This window comes from Aquarana catesbeiana, linkage group LG04 (assembly GCF_042186555.1).
Source record: "Aquarana catesbeiana isolate 2022-GZ linkage group LG04, ASM4218655v1, whole genome shotgun sequence".
NCBI lineage: Eukaryota > Metazoa > Chordata > Amphibia > Anura > Ranidae > Aquarana > Aquarana catesbeiana.
The window spans coordinates 35,466,565-35,487,733 of NC_133327.1; the positions used below are offsets into that span (position 1 = coordinate 35,466,565).

The 21,169-nt window shown below is 45.9% G+C and overlaps 1 protein-coding gene across 8 annotated transcripts in view; it reads left to right on the top strand.

The window, feature by feature from the left end:
• DTNB (dystrobrevin beta) overlaps positions 1 to 21,169 on the top strand; it is a 235,251-nt gene that overhangs the window by 17,576 nt on the left and 196,506 nt on the right. Inside the window, exon 1 of one of the 8 annotated variants that reach the window (XM_073625031.1) lies at positions 1,166 to 1,380. The exons of the other annotated variants lie outside the window; for them this stretch is intronic. The gene's annotated coding sequence lies outside the window, so the exon portion shown is untranslated. Of the gene's footprint in view, positions 1 to 1,165; positions 1,381 to 21,169 lie in introns of those variants that run through there. 8 annotated transcript variants of the gene reach the window in all.

Below are 21,169 nucleotides of genomic sequence, written 5' to 3' on the forward strand. Positions count from 1 at the left end.
CCGACTTTGGGGCCCCATATCTTAGAGTTTCTTGGTGCTAGGAATTGGTATGCAAACACAGTGGAACTAGCACTACAACATATCCAAATTTGGGGTTCCTAGCACAAAGTGGCCCCAAGATATGGGGCCCCAAAGTCGGGTCACAAAATGTCATTTTCTGCTGCAGAAAAGTGCTTGATATTTTGCGACCTGACTTTGGGGCCCCATATCTCAGGGCCACTTGGTGCTAGGAACCCCAAATCTGGTGTGCTAACACAGTTGGACTAACAATATAATATATCCACATTTGGGGTTCCTAGCACCAAGTGGCCCCAAAGTGGGGCCACAAAATGTCATTCTCTGCTGCAGAAGTGCTTGACATTTTGCAACCCAACTTTGGGGCCCCATGTCTCGGGGCCACTTGGTGCTAGGAACCCCAAATTTGGATATGTGTTAGCACGCCAAATTTGGGGTTCCTAGCACAAAGTTGGATCGCAAAATGTCATTCTTTGCTCTGCAGACGCTTCTAGACACAAACGTGGCAAAACGGGGGTTTCTAAACGCCGGTTTCAGCTTTTAAACACACGTGTTCAGCAGAGTTTCCACCGGCGTCTCGTGTGCATGAGGCCTTAATGTCTTGTAGTACCCATGTACACCTTCTTTACATGTACCGCGATAGTCCACTTGCCCTTTTCCTCTGGTGAGTCTGAGGTGGGGCCCATACTCCCAACATTCTTTCTCTTGTACAATAATGCCTGGGGCGTAGCATAAGGGGGTGCAGGGGTCACAATCGCAACCCCGCCCCTATCTCCAGGGGGCCTCTGCAGCCTCCCTGTCTTATTATCATATCACAGTGATTAAATCCGACAGGCTGGTTGTACCCAAGTTGATCGATCGATTGTTTGCCCATGCATGGTTAGAATCTCGGCCAGTCCCTGCTGAACCAGCATAGATTGGAACCTCCCTGATCAGGGGGGACATGAGAGGAGTCACGTACAAGAGAGGGGAGAGAGGAAATCAAGTATAACAATGGGGGAGGCACTGCTGATATGGAGTGAATGAGAAGCATGGCTGCTGTCTCCTCCTGTTCTGCATTTTCTCACCTTCAATTTCCTGCCAAGATAAACCTTCTGGTGTTAATCCAGCAAGATAAGGTCTCCTCTATATAAACGGCAGACCTTGTACAAACACCGCAGTCACCTTGACTGTATGTACATGGCTCCAGGTGTGCTAGGACGGAACTGCGGAGGAAGTGTTTATTGTTCCAGCAGAGAGAGGCAAAGACCTGATACGTGGCAGCAGCACCCATCAATAATGAACTGGAGGAGAGCTCTGTATACCTGGAGGGCAGAACTCTTCTTCTTTTTGGATAGACTGGAGCGAGATTACAACACGTGTCAGGTTTTTATTGCTGTCTGTGTCCCCTGTTAGGGAGATTCACCCTCTTCATTTGTCCTGGTGACCGTTATCCGTCAAAGTGAAAGAAAATCACAAATCTTGGATTGTCCCCAGAACAGGAACATAGGGGAAATTTTCCAATGGGGACCAGTGGTGGCTGGTTCCCCTTTTTTGGGGGGGGGCAGCAAACAAACCCCCCCCCCCCCGCGTCTTTGACAGGTATCCTGTTCGCTCTTCTGGGAGTCCGGTCCGCAGCCCGTGACATCACCGCGGGGCTCCCTACTCCTCGCTCCTCCTCTCCCTGACGCCGGGCTGGAGAGAGGAGCGGGGCCTCGCGCATTCGCAGTAGGGTTCCCAGCGTGAAGCCGCAAGGCTACACTGCCGGGTACCCTTACCTACAATGGTGGCGGCAGCACCCGACAGCTGATGGAAACAGCTGCGATGCCGACATCGCTGGACTCCAGGACAGGTAAGTGTTCATATATTAAAAGCCAGTAGCTGCAGTAGGTGTAGCTGCTGGCTTTGAATTTTTTTTTTTTTTGGTCGGAACACTGCTTTAAGACCCGCTTCCTGCGCCCTATATGGACCGGCTGCCGCTGATGGGGACACTAGTTCTGGGGGTGACCAGGAATTTCCTTCGCTTTTGGAGGGACTTCCCCTCACTTCCTATTGTGGCAATGGGACAGGAAGTGAAGGGAAATCTCCCTAATGGGACACAGATGGCAAAAAGAAACAATGGCAGGGGTTATAACCCTCCCTTACTCTAATATGAAAAAAAAAGTTTTGCCTTCAGCTCTACTTTAACCTGTCCAGCGACATACCGGTACTTTAGCTGCAGGCGTCATCCCGGTACCTTTTTTTTTTTAGAACAAGCGGTCAGCTCTCTTGTAACAGCAACCGGAGCGGCTCACCAGCCTCTCGGTTGCTATTACACTCAGTAGGATGGGACGTTTCCCTCCACCTCTGGCCGCCTTCCGCGGCTCTCTTGGCCTCTACCATCCCACTGGGAGACCCTAGTGACCGTAAATACTAGCTGGCCAGACAGCCGAACAAAGCCGGGATTGGCTTTGATTGGTTGTTCGTTTATAGTAAACCAGAAGCAATGACATGACTTTCGGTTTACTCGGAAACTATCAGCGCCAGTTTTTTTAAATCAAAAGCATTCAGATACATCAATCTTTTCATTTTTGATTGATTTTAAGCGCAGAGGAGGGATTTTGGGGTCTTATGACCCTTTCACACGATCGGACCGTTCAGGTCCGCCTGTCAGTTTTGACAGCGGACCTGAACGGGCGCTCCATGTTAATCTATGGAGCGTCGGATGTCAGCGGAGACATGTCGCTGACATCCGACCCGGTCCAATCCGCTGAAGAGCAGACGGATGGCCCTACGTCCAGGTCAGTCGCTGGCGGATCGGATTGGGGGAGATCTGACGAAAACGGACACGCTGTCCGTTTTCGTCCGATCCCTCCATAGGCGGCAGCGGCACCTGACAAGCCCCTCCCCGCTCAGTGAGCAGAGAGGGACCTGTCATCCGCCGGCTCAGCGGACAGATCTCCCGCTGAGCCGGCGGACCGAGGCGGGCTCCGTAGAAACGGAGTCCGCCTCATGTGAAAGGGGCCTTATAGACTCCAGATCTCTCCATAAAGAGTACCTGTCACATGCCTTTTGCTGTCACAAGGATGTTTACATTCCTTGTGACGGCAATAAAAGCGATCAATAACAAAAAATTAAAGCAACAGTGTAAAAATAAAATTAAATGGAAAAAATAATATATATTTTTTTTTAAAGTGCCCCGTCCTTCCGTGCTTGCCTGCTAAAGCAAACACGCGCTTTGATCCCACACGCTCGCACACAAACAGCAATCGTTCCATGCATGTGAGGTGTCACCGTGAACATCAAATTATAGGCAGTAATTTTAGCATCTAGCAAAATTTACGTTGTTTGTCCCCATTGCATGGGTGTGCGCAACCCTTAAAGTGTGACACACGTTTGGTATCTATTGACTCAGCATAACTTCATCTTTTATATTTCACCAAAAAAATGGGTTATGTATTGTGTTTTTTGCATTAAAATTCAAAAAAGTGTATTTTTTCCCCTAAAAAATTGCATTTGAAAAACCATTGCGCAAATACTGTGTGACATAAAAAAATTGCAAAACCAACCAATTTATTATCTAGGGCCTCTGCTTTAAAAAAAAATGTAATGTTTGGGGGTTCTAAGTGATTTTCTAGAAAAAAATACTGATTGTTACATGTGAACAAAAAGTGCCAGAAAAGGCCTCGACTGGAGGTAGTTATTACTTAAATTTTCAGTGAAAATGCTATATACTGTACCATAGTGATGGGTTTATCAAACAATGGTGTAATGATATCAGGTAGCAGAAGTACGTTGCCTCATTTATTATGATCAATAATAGGACAGGGTCGCAGTCAGAGCGTAAATGGGTGAGATCAGATTATACATAAAAAAATTAATGGGAAGCTTTCTGGAGGCTTTAGGCTGCATTCACACCTGTTTTTTTTTTTTTAATCGTGGCAGATTTGCAGTGATTTTGCCCACGATTTCAAAATGCCCACGTGTGAATGACAAATCACACAACGCGCATTTCAGATGCTATTAATTTGAATGGCACCTAAAAACGCAGTGCGGTTCTGCCACGAATGTCACTCTGCAATCTTGGCAAACCGCATCGCGTGAAGCTTGTCGCCCCAAAAAAAAGTTCAGGAGCTTCTTTTGGGCGACATGCTTCACGTGATGCGGTTTGCCGCGATTGCAATGAGCTTTATCGCGGCAGAACTGCACCGCGCTTTTAGGTGCCATTCAGATGAATGGCATCTGAAATGTGCGATTTATCATTCACATCTGGGCGTTTTAAATATGCGGGTAGAATCGTGGCAGCTGATCGTGCCTGCGATTCAAAACGCCCAGGTGTGAATGCAGCCTAAAAGTTTTATTGTAAACCCTTACATATACCCAGTGAAGTGATTGGCCTCAGGTGATACACAGAGATTAAACAAATCCTCCTACATAAGCAGTACCTATTTATCTGTAGCTTTCTCTTCTCTACATTTGTTCAAAGTCCACATTTTATAAAGCTTAGCTGAGCTGTCAAAAAAAGGGGGGAGAGCTGAAGTTACACTCTGCAGAACTCAGTGAGGAGAATTCTGACAGCTGATTGAAGGGAAACGCCCCTCTTCAGGCAACACAAAGGGACAGAGCTGAGGATGTCAATCTGCTGGAGGTCCCTCCCATGTCACCATTTTTATCTTGGTGTCAGGAAAACTTGTCAAGAAGTGACTCGTGCAGATACTGTGTTTGCACGTCTTATATTAACTTTGGCAACAAAAGACCCAGTAGGGATTATTTTCGGGGTAGGGCTTGTCATGTGCTGTCTTCTCCCCCCCCACCATCTCCCTCCCTGTCAGAAATCCCCAGTGGAACTGAGTAAATGTGCTTGTAAAATCCTAGAATGCATTGTATTACAGTATTATATAATGTAAACTGTGTATGCTTCTGTAATCTACTTGTGATAAATACCTTCTTTTAGCGCCTTTCGGCGCTTCCGTGACCCGCCCAACCTCTCTTTCCTCTCCGAGCACTGCAGAGGGGGGGCAAGAACCCCCGTTGACAGCTGAGAGAAGAGGAGTAGAGCAGCGGGAGTCAGCTGAGCGGCGCTATAAGAAGGTATTTATCACAAATAGATTACAGAAACATACGCAGTTTACATGAAATAATACTGTAATACAGTGCATTCTAGGATTTTACAACCACTTTAACTGCCTGCCGACCGCCGGCCGTCAATTGACGGCCAGGCGGCGCAGCTCTCGTTGCGGGTGGGCGTCATATGACGTCCTCGCTTTCCTAGGCCACCAGGGGGCGCGCGCGCGCTGCTTCCGGCGATCGCGCGCCCGCCGTGTCACTAGGCACCCAGTGCGCGTGCCCGGCGGCCGCGATGTCCGCCGGGCACCCGCGATTACCGGTAACACAGCAAGACAGTGGATCTGTGTGTGTAAACACACAGATCCACGGTCCTGTCAGAGGAGAGGAGACCGATGGTATGTTCCCAGTACAGCGGAACACCGATCGGTCTCCTCCCCTAGTGAGTCCCCGCCCCCTACAGTTAGAATCACTCCCTAGCAACACAGTTAACCCCTCGATCACCACCTAGTGTTAACCCCTTCACTGCCTGTCACATTTATACAGTAATCAATGCATTTTTATAGCACGGATCGCTGTATAAATGTGAATGGTCCCAAATATGTGTCAAAAGTGTCCGATGTGTCCGCCGCAATATCGCAGTCATGATAAAAATCGCAGATCGTCGCCATTACTAGTAAAAAAATAAAAAAAAATTAAAATGTTATAAAACTATCCCCTATTTTGTAGACGCTATAACTTTTGCGCAAACCAATCAATATACGCTTATTACGATTTTTTTTTTTACCAAAAATATGTACAAGAATACATATCGGCCTAAACTGAGAAAAAATTTGTTTTAAAGAAAAAAAAAATTGGATATTTATTATCGCAAAAGGTAAAAATGATTGTGTTTTTTTTAAAACTTGTCACTCTTCTTTTGTTTATAGCGCAAAAAATAAAAACCGCAGAGGTGATCAAATACCACCAAAAGAAAGCTCTATTTGTGGGGAAAAAATGATAACAATTTCATTTGGGTACAGTGTTGTATGACTGCGCAATTGTCATTCAAAGTGCAACAGCGCTGAAAGCTGAAAAATGGCTTGGGCAGGAAGGGGGCGAAAATGCCCAGTATTGAGGTGGTTAAACTAGGGCTTATTTTCGGGGTAGGGCTTATATTGCAGCCCTCCCCGAAAATCATAGGAGGGCTTATTTTTGGGGTAGGTCTTATTTACGGGGTAACACGGTAGCATAGCAGAGAAATGAACCAGCAGACAGAAATGACACTTGGGCTCTTTCACACGGGCGTTACGCCCGACGGACTCCGCTTTGCTCAGCGGGGGATCGATCTGCTGAACAGGCGGATGACGGGTCCCTCTCTGCTCACTGTGCAGAGATGGACCTGTCAGAGCCCCGCTGTCCTCCATGGGAAGATCGGATGAAAACAGACAGCCTGTCCATTTTTCATCCCATCTGAAAGCACCATGGCACAGGAAGGAGTTGCCCAGCTGATCTCATTTCATTAGCACACACCCTGAATCATCTACCCTCAGCTGGTCAACTCCTTCCTGTGTCATGACCTAAAGTCTGTCCAGAAAGTAAGGCAGAAGCCTTTAAAGTGTTCCTAAACCCACAACAGTAAAATCGGTGTGTATATAGGCAGTAAGGCATGCTTATTATACTCGCTGTGGAACCTAAAGTGTTAATCCTCCCCGCTGTTTGATCCTGTCTCCTCTGATCCTCCCCTTCTTCCACTGTCCCCAATCCATCTGCTGGTAGTACAGAGCATTTGGAGTTGCTCTGCAGGTGCTCATTTTGGTGTATATTGCTAGAGAGGTTTTTTTTTTTTTTTTTTTTTTTTCTTGGAGGGGCACATGTGATCGGCACAGGACCAATCGGCACTGCTCAGACAGAAGGTCAGGGTTCCTGCAGCCTCAGAGGAGAATAAAAACTACAAGCTTTAACCAGACATTGATAGACGTCACAATGCTGTTATATACTGCTGATAAGAAAAGATATTTAGCAGTTTATATTTACTAAAATAATTGCATTTCCATGTTCTGTGTACCGTGGGAGACCAGATATAGTGAATGCAGGCTCCTGGGTTTAGTAACACTTTAAAGCTAAATTCCAGGTATGTCAATTATTACAAAGTTACATTGGTTCAGCTTGGATCAAAGTGAGTATGTATGTGCCATATCTGTGGGATCCCTGTAGAAGCTGGAAATCACTGCTACTACAGTGATCTCTACTAGCGTCTGTGTTGTCCTGCATTGTGGACACAGGAGGACGTTTGCTCGGCGTCGGCTCCATTCAAGGAACCCTTTGCCTTTTCTCAATAAATGCAAAGCTTTCTTTGATTGGACGAGGTAGAAACGGAGACAGTGACTTGGAGTCCAGCGACAATTGCTGGATTAGCGGTGTCTATTACAATGATTTCCAACTTCTGGGGGAATCCCACAGTATGGGCACATACAGTGGATATAAAAAGTCTACACACCCCTGTTGAAATGTCAGGTTTCTGTGATGTAAAAAAATCAGACAAAGATAAATCATTTCAGAACTTTTTCCACCTTTTTAACGTGACCTATAAACTGTACAAATCAATTGAAAAACAAATTGAAATCTTTTAGGTGGAGGGAAGAAAAAATAAAATAATATGGTTGCATAAGTGTGCACACCCTTGACCACTTACCCACCGCCGGCCGTCATATGACATCCTTGACTTTGTGGGTGTATATCTGAATGATGCCTGCAGCTACAGGCATCATTCAGATATCAGCTTTTTCAGCCGGCGATTCCTTACACCATAGGGACGATCATAGCGGCTGTTCCGCTGCTTGATCGTTTTTACGGGCGGCGAGAGGGGACAACCCCCCCCCTCCTGCCGCCCTCCGCTGCTTCTGCTGACTCACCACTTCCATCGCTGAGTCGAAGAATGGATCCGCCGGTCCCGGATGGTAACCATAGAGATTTCCGGTGGACCAGATGTTCGCCGGAGTCTCTATGATTGTTCGGAGGCCGGGCGCGATGTTATGACGTCATGTCCGGCCTCTGCATTCAAACGAATGGCACCGCCTCGGCTGGGAAGCCGAGATCGTTTTATTTTATTTTTTGATTTCAGGCTTCCCAGCCTATAGGTGAGATGTGGGGTCTTATTGACAACATATCTCACTGTAAAGAGGACCGATCATGCCATATTCCTATTAGAAGGGATGTTTACATTCCTTCTAATAGGAATAAAAGTGATCAAAAAAAAATTTAGTTTGACACTTAAAAAGTGTCAAACTAAAAAAAAAAGTAAAATTAACAATAAAAAAAAAATTGCTGTGAACGTTAGAGCGAGAGCAATAATTTTGGCCCTATACCTCCTCTGTAACTCTGTAAAATTTTAAAGCTTCGCCTATGGGGATTTTTAAGTACCGAAATTTGGCGCCATTCCACGAGTGTGTGCAATTTTGAAGGGCGACATGTTAGGTATCTATTTAGTCGGCGTAACTTCATCTTTCATATTATGCAAAAAAATTGGGCTAACTTTACTTTTTTTTTTTTTTAAAGCACACAAAGCGTTCGAAAAATTGCTGTGCAAATATCATGTGAGATAAAAAGTTGCAAAGACCGCCATTGTATTCTCTAGGGTCTTTTCTAAAAAAAACATATATAATGTTTGGGAGTTCTATGTCATTTTCTAGCAAAAAAATTATGATTTTTACATGTAGGAGAGAAATGTCAGAATTGGCCTGGTTGCAAATGGTTAAACTGATACTTTGCTGAAGCACCTTTTGATTTTATTCCAGAACTCAGTCTTTTTGGGAATGAGTCTATCAGCATGGCACATCTTGACTTGGCAATATTTGCCCACTCTCCTTTGCAAAAACATTCCAAATCTGTCAGATTGTGAGGGCATCTCCTGTGCACAGCCTTCTTCAGATCACCCCACAGATTTTCAGTGGGATTCAGGTCTGGGCTCTGGCTGGGCCATTCCAAAACTTTAATCTTCTTCTGGTGAAGCCATTCCTTTGTTGATTTGGATGTATGCTTTGGGTCGTTGTCATGCAGAAAGATGAAGTTCCTCTTCATGTTCAACTTTCTAGCAGAAGCCTGAAGGTTTTGTGCCAATATTGACTGGTATTTGGAACTGTTCATAATTCCCTCTACCTTGACGAAGGCCCCTGTTCCAGCTGAAGAAAAACAGCCCCAAAGTATGATGCTGCCACCACCATTCTTCACGGTGGGTATGGTGTTCTTTTGGTGATTTTCAGTGTTGTTTTTGCGCCAAACATATCTTTTGGAATTTTGGCCAAAAAGTTCAACCTTGGTTTCATCAGACCATAACACATTTTCCCACATGCTTTTGGGAGACTTCAGATGTGTTTTTGCAAAATTTAGCCGGGTTTGGATGTTTTTCTTCGTAAGAAAAGGCTTCCATTCTACCCCATAGCCCAGACATATGAAGAATACGGGAGATTGTTTTCACATGTACACACAGCCAGTACTTGCTAGATATTCCTGGAGCTCCTTTAATGTTGCTGTAGGCCTCTTGGCATCCTTCCTGACCAGTTTACTTCTCATCTTTTCATCAATTTTGGTAATGTCACTGTTGTTTTCTCCACTTAATGATGACTGCCTTAACTGTGTTCCATGGTATATCTAATGCATTGGAAATTCTTTTGTACCCTTCTCCTGACTGATACCTTTTAACAATGAGATCCCTCTGATGCTTTGGAAGGTCTCTGCGGACCATGGCTTTTGCTGTAGGATGCGACTAAGAAAATGTCAGGAAAGACCTACAAGGGCAGCTGAACTTTATTTGGGGTTAATCAGAGGCACTTTAAATGATGGCAGGTGTGTACTGACTCCTATTTAACATGAGTTTGAGCCCTGGTTCACATTGGTGCCAATGGCAATGGCACCGTCCTAATTGGTGTGACGCTGCATTTGCGACGCCGCACCGATTTAAAAAAGTAGTTTCTGTACTTCTTTTTTGTGATTTCAGGGTGCGATTTCCATTGACATCTGTGCAGAAACCCGCACAGATGTCTGTGAAATCGCTGCCAAAATCAGGACTAACATGCGGGAGTGAAATCGCGCTGAAGTTCAGCTGAACTCGCACGGCTTCATTCCCGCAGCTCAGTGTGAACCTGGGCTGAATGTGATTGCTTAATGCTGACCACAGCTACATCCCCAGTTATAAGAGGGTGTGTACTTATGAAACCACATTATTTTCGTTTTTTATTTTTACTTCCCCTCCCCCTCTTCTAAAAGATTTCAGTTTTGTTTTTCATTTGAGTTGTACAGTTTATAGGTCACATTAAAGGTGGAAAAAGTTCTGAAATGATTTATCTTTGTCTCATTTTTTTAATATCACAGAAACCTGAACTTTTAACAGGGGTGTGTAGACTTTTTATATTCACTGTAGATACTTAAATAACTATGTGAAAATGCCATACACAAACTTCAACTTTAACCTCCTCCCGCCCGTCGTACAGGGAAATGACAGCTGCGGGGTGGTTCTACTGTTCTGGGACGACATCATATGACATCATCCTACTCTCACCGCGCTCACGGGGGGGGGGGGCGCACGGTGATCAGTGGTGTGCTGTGTTCTGGGACAGGGTGCATCCCCGATCTCGGTAAAGAGCCGATGACGCAGCTCTTTACCCATGTGATCAGCTGTGTCCAATCACAGCTGATCACATGTAAACAAGGAAATGCCGGTTATCAGCTCTCCTCGTCTCACACTGAGAGGGTGTGAGGAGAGGAGAGACGATCAGTGGCATTTCTTCAGAGGGGAGACCTGCACAGATAATCCAAGCACTGAGTGCAGCCCCAACAGCGCTCATCAGGGATGCCAATCGGTGCCCATCAGGGATTCCAATCAGTGATGCCAATGACTGTCAATCAGTGATCATCAGTGATGCCAATACTGTCAAGTCACCAGCTGTCTGCTCTGTCCCCCACGCTAACTGGAGCACTGGACTGTGGAGGGGGCGAGAGCGTCCGGCTCAGGCTCTCAGCGGCTTGCTGAGAGCCTGAGCCGGGTGCCAGTCCAGGCATGTGGGTGGATTCCGACTTCATTGTCGCGATCTTGCCCGAGCCTGGACCGGCTCTGTGACATCAGCCGACAGCGAGCTTCACCTGTCGAACGGGTCACGGGAGTGCAGTTCGTTCGCTTTGGCTTTACTTCTTTTAAATATACTTCAGTCTAATAATTTTAAAAATGACATTGGTCCCAAAAAAACACTTGATGTTGCAATTTGTATTATGATGTCACCAGATATCAGCAGCAGGGTTGCCTTTTGTTTATGAGGTCATAGGACTGTAGAAGTAAGTTGCTTTGTACACTATTATATCAGTATCAATACCTTGCATCTTATGGAGTCTTGAGCATTTTAGAAATGGCTGAGAAGATTTCTGAGTCCTTGCTCATCTCTCTGGAAAAGCTGTGGAAACCTTTGCTAAGTGCCTGGGGAGCTCTGAAGGCCTCTGACAAATGTTTAGACTCTAGAAGCTATTCCCCTGGGTTCTGGTCTTGTCAGTCTCATCTGTAGAAGCGGGCACAGTTCACAGTCAATTTGCTCAATAATTCCTTTTTTGCTGACGGCACTTCCTCTGTGTGGTTGGAAGTGAGTGCCAAGAGAGAGGTCTGTGTATTGAAAGAAGATGTAATCCTTACAACATACGATGACCACATGTCCTTCACAGCACCAACTGCCCTTGTTGTGGCCATCGCTGTGAAGGACTCTAATTTGATGAGCTTAAATCACATAGTGCAACCAATTCATTCCTGTACCCGGCTTCACTCCTCCTGTGCAGTCCTGACAGATGCTGTGCCCTCGCCCATGCCTGCCCTCGCCCATGCCTGCCCTCAATTGTCTGATTAGCAGAATATCTCTTACTCCTTTAAGTAGGATTTGTTTTTTCTTACTTCGATGAGATGACGTTTTGGTGCTGGTTTTTTACTGCTCTGGTTCATTATAAATATACACCAAAGCTGCTATTGCATCATTTTTGATTCCCCTAATATCTTTGAGTGTTTATTGCTGTGATGGCATAGAAATAATTCCCATACTACAGTAGAATAAAACTTACTGCAGAAAAATGCACACAGAGGGTCGCAAAAGCCTAGCGCATTACCACCATTTGTATATTGTATATATTTAATCTTGTCTACTCACAAACATAAAAAAAAAACACAGGCGTATCAAACAACCTCTCCAGCCGTAGGCGACCTCTTCTGCTCATATACTGCATAGTTTGAATGCTGACATGTTTCGGGGGACAAGCCCCCTTCCTCAGAGCTCGATTAGAAGGCCTGTCCCCTGAAACATGTCAGCCTTCCAACTAGGGATGCACAGATATCGGTATTGGTGCCCATACCAAGCATTTGGATGAGTATTAAAACTTATTGCAGAAAAACGCACACAGAGGATCACAAAAGCCTAGCGCATTACCACCATTTGTATATTATATATATATTTTAATCTTGTATACAATAGCATACTCACAAACATAAATAAAAACAGGCGTATCAAACAACCTCTCCAGCCGTAGGCGACCTCTTCTGCTCATATACTGCATAGTTTGAATGCTGACATGTTTCAGGGGACAAGCCCCCTTCCTCAGAGCTCGATTAGAAGGCCTGTCCCCTGAAACATGTCAGCCTTCCAACTAGGGATGCACAGATATCGGTATTGGTGCCCATACCAAGCATTTGGATGAGTATTAAAACTTATTGCAGAAAAACGCACACAGAGGATCACAAAAGCCTAGCGCATTACCACCATTTGTATATTATGTATATATTTTAATCTTGTATACAATAGCATACTCACAAACATAAATAAAAACAGGCGTATCAAACAACCTCTCCAGCTGTAGGCGACCTCATCTTCTCATATACTGCATAGTTTGAATGCTGACATGTTTTGGGGGACAAGCCCCCTTCCTCAGAGCTCAATTAGATGGCCTGTCCCCTGAAACATGCCAGCCTTCCAACTAGGGATGCACAGATATCGGTATTGGTGCCCATACCAAGCATTTGGTCACATCATTGATACTCGCCCAAATGCTCCCGAAACCAATACTTTGCGGTGTGATTTACGTCAGTACAAAATGAATGGGCGCAAATCGCACTGCAAAGATTCACGTGATTTGAACAGTAAAGCGCTGTGATTCTTGTCTGTATGTGTGTGTAGAAAAAGATTAAGGCGCCATCTAGTGGGCAGTTTGTAAAATGTTAGCTCTCACAGTGCATAGAGCCTGCATGCACAGGCCACTGGAGGTGCTCACAGAGCTGCAGGAGATGTAGAGGCGGTCCGCCTCCAAGCTGACATCACTCCCTCCCTATACCAACAATGTCCTTGAACTTCTCCTCCAGCCCTGTGAGCACCTGCAACGGCCCTGATTTGTTAACATCGGCGGACTGGGACACCTATGTAGATTATTTTGCACATGGCCAGATCTGTACCGTGAGTTCTAACCGTTTATTAAACTGCCCACTAGATGGCACTTTTTTTACACACACACCAGTGTTGCCAACCTACCAGATTGCAATTTACTGTCACGACAGCCAAAAGCCAAGTTTTTACTGGCAGTTTCAAAAGTTACAAAATTACCGTTTTAAGTGCAAATTCCAGTTTTTTAGGCTACACAATAAGTACAATATGCAATTAGCAATGTGATTTAATGTAGATATTAAGGCAAAGGGCTGTGCGAGTTGGGCATGAATGCGATTTAACTTCAGCCATACTATCTGTATGGCTGAAATTGCATTGCACAGGGATTGCAGAACTGGAATTGCAGAACTGCAGAATCGCTCGGTTCTCAGAGCTCCCTGAGCAGAGAGGCTGACGGATGACGGTTCAAGCATGTGGGTGGATCCCGACTTCATTGTCATGATCTTGCCCGAGCCTGTCTGCCTGCTGAGAACGGGTCACAGGAGTGCAGAACGAACTGCACTCCTGTGATCCACAGAAGTACAGCCAAACGAGCTTTGATTGTACTTATCCTTTTAATTTACATTGTCCCTTCTATTTCTGTATGTGGATGGCACTGTAATTATTTTAGTTTTACAAAAACCTAAGTACCTTTTTCCTAATGGATATACAGCTGTCACATGACCCAGATCTTTTCCAACCTGTCTGCAGGGAAACATAAGCAGGAGGAGCTTCTAGTCCTCTGCTGCTGTTCAAAATAAAAAAATAAAAAAACATCCTTTGGAATACAGAATATAAATAAATAATATCAATAAACTGTTTTAGATTGTCATACAAATACAGGCTGTACATACACTCGCGAGTACGGACACATTGGCGTCTATCGGAAATATTGGCCAGATTGACATGGCACTGCTTCCGGTTTTTAACATTGTCGTCTATGGGAAATCTTGGTCAGCTTGACAAGGCACTGCTCCCGGTTTTTAACATTGGCATCTATGGGAAATCTTGGTCAGCTTGACATGGCACTGCTCCCGAACCATAAGTGACAGGGACACCAAACTTGGGAAGCACTGAGAGGGGACCCTGGACTACCACATATCCGATTTTGGGGTCAGCCAGCTTGCCCGTGTAATCAGTTATGCAGTAATGCAGTACATGCATTGAGAAGTGAAAAAAGGTATTGCTTCACTTTAAGTACATTTTCGTTTTATACACATGCTCTGGTCCCATTGTGTACTTAAAAGTGGGGTGTGTGTGTGTGTGTGTGTGTGTATATGTATGTATATATGTATGTATATGTGTGTATATATATATATATAAAATTTGAAATTAAATCTTTATTATTTTTGGCAATAACATAATGTGGGCGGATTTCACGCTTTCAGGCTGTGTCATGTCCCTCCAGCCTGTGTCTTAGAATAAGTGGGGGGTGAAGCCTCCATTAATCTACATGTAATGTCCTGCCCCCATTGTGTATAGCTGGTTAGTGGGCATGGAGGAGGAAGGAGAGAGTGGGCTGTCCTTTACCACTGTGTCTACACCCACATATGTAACTCTATAGTCATATGGGCTGCTCAGATGTGATGGGGAGGAAAAGCTCCGCTTAGAAACTCACTGAAAACTGAGCATGTGCAGAGTTGCCCCCACAGCTGCAAAATCCCTAGCTGAGGTGGGGACATAAACAGAAGGGGGAGATAGAGAACAGCAGGATCAACCTGTTTTTTTTGCAGAATACAGAAAACAAATCTCATAGTGAGTATGAACAGCATGTAATACACCATTTAATGATAGTTTTTTTTGATGTGGGTTTAGTGACACTTAAAGACTCAAAAGTCAAGGATGTGGGCTTTGTTTCTGGGCGTTGCATGCAAGCCCCCAGCACGGAAACCAAGGTGTCTCTCAGTACAAGAGCAGTTGCTGTCAGTATCGGTAGCGGGGAGAACTGGCTTCCACCCATGGGGTGGCTGCGTAAGATTTATTATTTATCATTTATTACAGGTATTTACATAGAGCCGTCACTTTACGTAGCGCTTTACATCTATATTGTATCTCAACATCAGTCCCTGTCCTCAAGCTTACAATCTAGGGTCCTTAACTCCCACTCCTTACCAAATGAAAGCCCTTATTGTCCTGAACAAAACACGATCGAACTCACTGGGATATGTCGTTTACTGACACATGCCAAATTTGTAAAACTGGATTTGGGCGTTTAATATTTTATTTGACTGTCATTAAGGGGTTAATGTGATCCCCCTCTGGTAAAGTCTGCTTGTCCTTTCAGATCCTTGTGCAGCACCACAGGCCGCCCCTGCAGACCGATCGTCTTTTAATCTATGCCGCTCACGGTATGAAAAGCATGGTGTACTCTGCAGAAAGGGTTATGTGCAGGATGGATTGTGATTGGTGAAGAGCGATGAGAATTCCCCTCTATTATTCTGGGGGTGACGGATGACGGGAGGAGAATATTAAACAGGTTCCCAAACCTCTTTTCTTATACTACGGAGTCCCGATGTACGTTGGGCGGCCGTGTTTTATATTCCTGTCTTTGTGATGTTCTGCTGTGCGGTTATGGAAAGTTTTTTTTTTTACGCTTGGTAAAAGATGGATCTTGAGCTTCAGTTCACATATAGGTGGTGGGGGAAACACAGCGAATCCTGTCCGTTTCCTGCACCGCATTTATGCGATCTGCTGCGGGGTCTGTTTTTTAAATTAACAACACCTTCAAACCTTTCCCAAAACGCAGTGCGATTGCCAGAATCGGATCACATGGGTGTGAACAACCATGCAATCCAATTTTGGTGCGGCAAAAAAAAAAAAAAAAAAAATGCCTGCACCTTTTTCGTGCGGTGTGATTTGTGCCTATACAAAATGAAGGAGCTCAAATCGCACTACAGAGAATCGCATGTGATTTGAACAGGAATGGGGTGCGATTCCTATCCAAATTGCTTGCGGTTTCCCATACTGCTCCTGTGTGAACCCAGGCTATAGCTGAACTCTGGGACAAGCATATGTTTTCTAAATCCATTTGTCATGTGTATTGTTACTTGGATCATGGCTTGGTTTGTGTATTTCTTCCACATCTGTGCAGTAATGCAGTGTGAGTTCCTGTAATACAGACCTGTCACTGCTGTTCTCTCTCCTTGTGCAGGGTGACTGGTCTTGTCTCCGCCCCCTCCTGTAGTTATCTGCAGGCAGCCTGTAGTGGGTGGAGCCTTCTGAGCCCCTCCCACAGCTCTGCTCTCTGTCCTTGTGCAGAGTGATTGGTCTTGTCTCCGCCCCCTCCTGTAGTTCTCTGCAGGCAGCCTGTAGTGGGTGGAGCCTTCTGAGCCCCTCCCACAGCTCTGCTCTCTCTCCTTGTGCAGAGTAATTGGCAGCGGTGGCCTGTCTATTAGGGGCACATGAGTGCGCCCCCCCCATCCATGCGTCTGGCTCCCTAATCTACATGCTGGACGCATGGATTCCAATGGGTTTTTTTTCTTTTTGAATCACATGATTAGAGCCAGAGGCTCTAATAGGCTTCAAAAAAGGGTGAGCACTGCGAATGAATATTGGCTATTGTCACACTGATCCTCCTCCCTGCCAATTTAGGAAGTGCGTCCTGAGACCCGTCACCTGATTAGCTGAAAGGACAGGCGATCCTATTGGATGCCTTGGAAGAGGAGGGAGGAGACTCGTGGTGGAAGCCGCCGTGATGTAGTAGAGAGAAAAAGTCCTGGACAGCCGCACTCAAAAAAATGAATTACCTTTATTGAATGATGATCATAAAATATACATGCCACAGCAGAAAATAGCAGGAAAACTGACGCGTTTCACACTGTAATTAGCTATGATTAAGTACTAATTACAGTGTGAAACGCGTCAGTTTTCCTGCTATTTTCTGCTGTGGCATGTATCTTTTATGCTCATCATTCAATAAAGGTAATTCATTTTTTTGAGTGCGGCTGTCCAGGACTCTTTTTCTCTCTACTTCATTATAAGCATTGCCGGCACCTGTTACTTCCAGCATGTTTGTTCCTGATTGAGCTTCCTAGAGTGGTGATATTTCTCTTTCTCGGAAGCCGCCGTGATGCAGAGAAAGAGAGGATATGTGATGGAAGTAGGGTTGCCACCTGTCCAGGATTCACCCGGACAGTCCGGGTTTTGAATCGTGTTCGAGTTTCAGGTGGACTGAAACCCGGACACATTATTCACCAGGCTGTGGCTCTCCAAGTAACCAAGATAGCCACACCCAAATCTGTTGCCGTCTGGAAGCTGCAGACAACTGTCTGGGGCAGGTTTGGCATCACTGAGGAGCAAGGAGATGATGTCGGCAAGAGCGATTTGGCCACACCCACTATTCAATGCGGCACGCTATGCGCACTGCATTATCACTCTCCTTGATGCACCCAAAGGTGTCCTAGGCCGCTAAAGTGTTTAGAAAAGGTGGCAACCCTAGATGGAAGCAGCCAGCCCTAGGAGCACTGCCCGCCTGCAATATAGATGGGGTAAGTGCGGGGCTGGATGACCAACCTGCTGCCCACCCGCGGGGGGGAGGTGGGTGCGGGTGACCGGATTCACAGTGTGGGGGTGGTTGTTCGCGCGCCCCCACCAAAAAAAAAAAAATCCCCCACCAGCCGCCACTGGTAATTGGTCTTGTCTGGTCTCCGCCCCCTCCTGTAGTTTTCTGCAAGCAGCCTTTAGTGGGTGGGGCCTACTAGACCCTACAATAGCTCTGCCTTCTGCACATGTGCAATAACAAAGAGGATGTCCCCACTACCTTTACAAGATAATATCTGGTTTTGCAAGGGCATTTGGTGAACATGGAGTGGATTTATACCCTTTGTTGGCAGTATCTGGGTTTGCAAAGGCAGTTGATGAACATGAAGCTGATTTATATCTTTTGTGACTCTTGGGGAATATATTTTAAAGGAAAGTTTTTTGTTGTTTTTTTTTGTTTTGTGTTAAAGTTTTACTAAACAAATGTGATGCAAGCTGTCAGGATCATTAACACTGCCGTCTTACTGAGTCCCCACTGTGAACTTTACCAGGCCAGGCTGTGCAGCAAAAGTAGAAGTTAGACTAGATGTATACTAGTGTCTGGGAGGTGGATGGGGGACAGGGGGGCGGGACAACAAGCGGCTGAGCTGGCTTTTACTCTTTTACTCCTCCCTAACCCCTCCCCTTAAATTGCAAAGGCAGCAGACGGGTGTGCACATGCCACAGCCACAATGCTTAGCATGGCAGTACCATCCACCAAACACAACCCATTCAATAGAATGGGGGGCCGCGTCACAACCTCCCTACTTGGGGGGGGGGGCAGTGGAGCAGATTTTTAGAGGATAAAACAGGTGGTGAGAAGGTGACAAAAATATCCTCCACCGCCAGTCAAAAGCCTGCTGAATAATGCTTTGCTGTGGCTCACCCTTAGGCCCCTTTTTACACTTGTGTGACTTGGGACTGCAAAGTCGCATGAAAAGTCGTGTACCCCATGATTTCCAATAAGTATCATTCATATCTGTGCAACTTCAAGTCGGTCTCTGCACTACGTTGGTCCCACTTTGATGAGACTTGAGGTCTATAGACCTCAAGATTACACAGGCATTGCTTGAAGTCGTGTCAAAAATTGCTGCAAAGTCGTGCGACTTTCAGGCCGCACAAGTGTGAAAAGGGGCCTAAATGCATGTAGAAAAGAACATGTATGTGACATCTATATCTCTAAAGGCTCGTTCACACCAGGCACAGTGCGGAAACGCATGCAATCTTAGGTTTTTCAGCACCACTCAAAAACAATCCTGCAGATACAAGTGGGTGCCCTTAAAGCGGAGCTCCGCCGATTTTTCTTTTTTTTTTAAAGTGAGCAGCTACAAATACTGCAGCTGCTGACTTTTAAAACATGGACACTTACCTGTCCAGGGCGCCCGCGATGTTGGCACCCGAGGCCGAACCGTCTCTCGGTCCTCGGGTGATGCCACCTCCATCTTCAGTAAGGGAATCAGGAAGTGAAGGCTTGCGGCTTCACTTCCCGGTTCCCTACTGCGCATGCGCGAGTCGCGCAGCGCAATACGGATGGTCCCTGCTGTCTCTGGGACCCGTGTGTTTCCCAGCAGACAGCGGGGGGGGGGGGGGGACGACACAGGAAGTGGCGTAAATAACTGCAGATTCTGCGGCTATCTATGCCGGAAGTGGGTACAGATACCTGTAATATACAGGTATCTGCACCCCCCTCCCCCTGAAAGGTGCCCACTGTGACACTGGAGGAGGGGAGGAATCCGATGAGTGGAAGTTCCACTTTTGGGTGAAACTCCACTTTAAGGCCCCTTTTCACACGAACGGATAGAATTGTGCTTTTAGCTGTGGATCTTCTAGTTTTCTACCACAGCTAAAAGCACACAATGTTTTCCTATGGCCCCATTCACACACTGCGTTTTAGCTGCGATTTAGTTACATGCGGTTCGGTGCGGATAGAAAAAATAGAATTGACTGCGTCCAGGAGCGATTTAGTGCAGCTATCTGCACATAACTGCAGGTAATCGCAGATGATCGGATGATCTGTGACGTCACGCGCGCTCCACGTGCATTCCACGCCAGCCCCAGCCTCTTCCTGACGGCCACAGGACGAGCCCCTGGCCGATGACCAACGATCTGCAGCTCTGCATCCCTGCAGCACCATCCGGATCAGGACCTGAGGAACATACCATGGACCACATATATACAGATGAGCCTTTTTAACCCCTTTTTCCTGTAAGTGTGATCTTACTTTGGGTCATTAAAGCATCCTATAATACTACATTCAGGTGGCGCTTCCTTTTCTACCCTTCTCATTCATATATGTGTGACTTCAAGTCGTGCCGACTTCAAAGTAGTCCCTGTACTACTTTGCACTGACTTTCATACGAGTTGAGGTCCATAGACCTCAAGTTTACATAGGCATTCCCTGAAATCGTGGTAAAATTACCAGTCGCAGCAGTGTGAAAGGGGCCTTACTGTGGGAGATCAGATATAGTGAATGCTGGGTCCTCTGTTTAGTAACACTTTAAGAAGTGAATATGTATGGATTAATTTTGGAGAACAACGTTATTGTTTAGTGTCGCATAAACTGCTCGTTTTATCCAGGGGGGCGGTAAAACACTTTTCCGTACCTGATCCTCCGCTCCCCCAGCAAAATGTGCTCCTCTATGCTCTAGCAACGAGTTGGCGTCCTCACATCCAGTGCAGAGCTGTGGATTCTGCATTGGTCTTAATGACGCCAGAGGTCTTTAGACCGCCAGAGTGCTAGGAAGAAGAGGCTGAGGGGATTGGTCTAGCAGTGCGGAGGATCAGATAAGTACAAAGTGCTTTTTCGAATCTCCTAGACCTTACACTTGGTTCACACTTGTGCGGGTCACAGGTTGCGGGAATCGCATGGGTGCAGAAATCGCACTACTCTTGCGAGACGCTTGGGGCTACCATACATTCTGAATGGCACCCCCACGCATCTCAGCCTGCAGCGTAATCGCTGGTGCGGGAACCGCAGGTAAACTGCATGGTCTTTTTGAACCGTTTGCCTGCAGCCATGTTTTTGAAAAGGTGCATGCATTTTTTTTGTGCGTTTCACACAAAAAGAATGAATGGGCTGTTGTTCCCGAGCAAACAAGCAGGACATATGGCCCGCACGAGTATGAACCTAGCTTAAAGAAGCCGTTAACCCAGGGGGTCTCAAACTGGTGGCCCTACAGCTGTTGAGAAACTACAAG